Source organism: Crocuta crocuta, unplaced genomic scaffold, assembly GCF_008692635.1.
Source record: "Crocuta crocuta isolate KB4526 unplaced genomic scaffold, BGI_CrCroc_1.0 scaffold728, whole genome shotgun sequence".
Lineage (NCBI taxonomy): Eukaryota > Metazoa > Chordata > Mammalia > Carnivora > Hyaenidae > Crocuta > Crocuta crocuta.
This window is the reverse complement of record NW_027528815.1, coordinates 239,850-243,539: the sequence shown is the minus strand read 5'-3', so window position 1 is coordinate 243,539 and position 3,690 is coordinate 239,850. Positions and strand designations below refer to the sequence as shown.

At 44.8% G+C, this 3,690-nt stretch overlaps 1 long non-coding RNA gene across 1 annotated transcript; it reads left to right on the top strand.

Annotated features, from left to right (window-relative positions):
• The first annotated feature begins 234 nt into the window (after positions 1-234).
• LOC144224791 (uncharacterized) lies at positions 235-1,546 on the top strand. The gene is made up of 2 exons (XR_013333141.1): positions 235-721; positions 909-1,546. It is a non-coding gene; the product is annotated as an uncharacterized LOC144224791 (long non-coding RNA).
• The last annotated feature ends 2,144 nt before the right edge of the window (positions 1,547-3,690 follow it).

Sequence of the window (3,690 nt, the reverse complement as noted above, 5' to 3'; positions counted from 1 at the left end):
CCCATGTTCTTGTAAACTGAAACAACTTAATCAGACTACATGTTTATGTGTATTACCATATATGGGAGACAAAGAAATAGAAAATGCATAAAAAACCCTATGCCATATGATGTGGGCCGCTCAGTTCTTTTGGGTACGAACCCAACTGAGCGGTGCCGGCAAAATAAAGTTGCTTCCTGGAAAGAAAAGTCTCGGTGTCACGACTCTCTGAGCGAGAATCCTGCAACAGTTTGGCTTCAGTAATAGTTTCGATCCTGCTCCTGGTCCTGCTTGTGTGGGGCACGCGGCAGACCCAAGACTACAGTGATCCCAGAGTCCTTGTTCAATTATACTTCAGCATTAAAGGGAAGAGGCATTAAACAAAAGAACAGACAAATGGTGATTGAGAGTGAGCAGCTTCACCCCAAGATGTTGGGCCAGGCCATACTCTCACATGCTTTATCTTTTCTCAAATATCATGAAACTTTAAAACAATAAACCTATCCCTCCTTTTGGCAAAAGTTACTCATAAGACAACCTATGCCCTTGTTGGAATACAGATCATTCTCGAACCATTGACGTGTATGTGAATGGACAGTCAGAGGATCCCAGGATTCCTGCTGGCTGGTCTGTGTGGCATCTGTGTTGTTGGTAACACGTTCTGTCTGTGGTTGGAACAATAAAGTAGGGTAGGCAGAACAGGCTATGAAGTGCCTTAAGGAAGAAGCTGTTTGGCTTTAAGGTTGATTCCCATGGCTTGCGGGATTTGTTCTCTTGGCCTGGTTTGGGGAATTGGAGTTCCTGCTATTGAAGCCCCTGACGTGGACCGTTACTTGTTCTGTTTGTTTGTTTCATCATTGTCATGAGGCTGGTCCATGGCATTCTATCTACAGTCTTAAATGCCTTTATGTAAAATGTTCTCTCACCAGATGAGTGCCATGATGACCACCACATAGGCTAGAAGATCTTCCACGGCTCTGAAGATGGCTGACGGGGTCCAATCTCAAGTTTTCTCGGAATGAGCCAACGTCTCACAAGTGAGATACTGACCAAAATCGGAGACTGAGGATGCAAGATACAAATGGACAGTGGCCTGGCCATCTATAAAAATAGGAGTCTGAGCTGAGGTCTGCAGCAACCAGCCCAGGAAATCAACCCATTTTCTACAGCTTCAGCATATTATCTAGAAGTCAGACTTGTAGCTGTCAGACCACCTTCTCAAGTAACCAGCCCCGGAAGCTAAACAATAACCTCTGGACTGCCTGTCCCCAAAGAGTCAGCATTTGATTGGTAACTGGGAGGATCCCTGAATATGTCCCCACTTGCCACTTGAGACCAGCAGATGACATCACAGATGCACCCCTAACAATTACATGAGATGCCCTTCCTCTAGAACACTGACTATAGCTTCCTTGCGCCAGGAATCTCCTGCATCACTGTGGCCTTGTCTTCTGCCTCTACAAAGTTTCCCTATTCTTCTGTCCATCTCTGAGTCTGCCCACATGCAAGGGATTGTGTCTGACTCCCTTGCTCTAGCAAGTTCTGAATAAACCACTCATACTTATTATCACCTGTTTTGTCTTCATTTGTATCCACAGCAACATTGAATAGTGTTGAAAACTGGTGAATGGTCCATTTAGGGAGCAAGGCTAAGTCAAGAGTGCTGGGCCCATCCTCCTGGGGACCCACTGAAGTCTACTTCTAGCTCAGCTACTCCTTACTCTGGTGTTTTCCTGATTTGATTTTCTTGTTCTGGAAATGCATAATTTCCCCATTCTCTTCAAGTCGCTAGACTTCTCCAGCCAGCATCTGGTTCCAGAAGTTCTGTAGTCTTGGTGTTCAGCTTCATAAACATTGAGGCTGAATTCAGAAACACCATGTGGAAATACTAAATAAGAAAGTCGAAGTGGTGTGGGCTACAGATTTCAAAGTTGAAGTGAGGCTGTTCTAGTTCAGAAGGATTGGAATTATCAGTATAGAGGTTGACCGAATGAAAAGAAAATAGGAAAGTATTTCTGGTGATCCCCAAAGAGTGTCCTACGGAGGAGATAATTGGATATGGTTATAGAGAGGGCTCTCCCCGAGAAGATAGGGCTCTGTCCCCTGCCACTAAAGGATTTAGCAAAAGATCATGAGTCTGTAGAGACTGGATCAGGGGGAGGAAGGAAGGAGCAAGGAAGGTGGATTCTCACAGTCAGAACAGCCCTGATTTCACTCTCAGCCATGCCCAAGCCTTGTCCAAGTGGCTTAGACACGTCCATCAACAGCCACTGAAACACAGAAGATCACAGAGAATTTGTGCAGCCACCAAAGCTTGTTTGCTTATGTTGCCCCTGATTCTGTCAAAACTGAATTCTGTTGAGGTAAGATCAGATCCCAGTTTTTAGCAGCTCCAGAACTTGCAAAATTGTGAAGTCTTATTTATTTTTTATTTTTTTCTCCTTAGTTTATTGTCAAGTTGGTTTCCATATATCACCCAGTGTTCATCCCAACAAGTGCCCTCCTCCATGCCCATCACCTCTCTTCCCCTCTTCCCCACCCGCATCAGCCCTCACTTTGATCTCAGCATACAAGAGTCTCTCATGGTTTTCCTCCCTCCCTCTCCCCAACTATTTTCCCCCTTCTCTTCCCCCATGTTCCTCCATTAAATTCCTCCTAATCTACCTATATGTGGAAATATATGGTATCTGTCCTTCTCTGCTTGACTTATTTTGCTTAGCATAACCCTATGAAGCCTCATTTAATATCTATCCCCTCTGATTACCCTTTCTGAACACTTGACATACACTGCACACTTTACCTACAAGAATTCATTCAGTGCCATCACAAACCTATGTGATGGTTTCTTACTCTCCCTACTTCTCAGGTGGAGAAAAACGCACAGAGATGCTGGTGTCCAGGTGCATGAACTGCTTGTGCCAGGATATGAACCCAGGCCTGTAGTCCCAACACTCAAGCTCTAACTACTGAGCTGCACTTCTACTCAGCCATGGGATCCTTGGCTGTGCAAAGGAGTTCCAGCATCTGTGTGCATGTCAGGAATCACCTGAAACCAAGGGAAACCGCAACCACTGCCTATCATTATGAGGTAGTCTCAGTGGTCACATGGCCCAGGGAAGCTCTCAAGCCAGATTATTAGAGATCTTGCCATAGCCATTAATATGAAAAGGATCTAGAAATCCTACATGGTTCTGGTCAGTTCAAAGATTCTGAGGGTTTGGAGGCACACGTTAGGAAAGCCTGGTCAAATTCTGTCAGTGATTTTGAATACTTGGCCTCAATCCAGTAAGGACTGAGGAGATTCTTTAGAGGTGTTTGATGGCATTGTCAATATGAGTGAGCCTTAGCAACGCTGAATTCTGTGAGACAATGCAAACGAGAACTCAAAGTACCAATTCACAATGAGCCTTGTGTCCATCACCCTCATTGCGGCTCCTGTGAGCAGCTGACTTAGAGAGCTAGTGAGTGTCTGGTCAATCAGTTTCATGGTGTGGTCATTCTTCGGGGCACGGCACAAATCTGATAAGAATTTATGAGGGGGTGCCTCACTTACTCAGTGGTTGGAGCATGCATCACTTGCTCTCCAGGTTATGAATTCAGGCTACATGTGGTGCATGAAGACTACTTTAAAAAGATCAGGGACATAATATAGTCTACTTGATAACATTTTCAGCATGAGTCCTCAAAACAGCTTGAATCCCATGAACTACA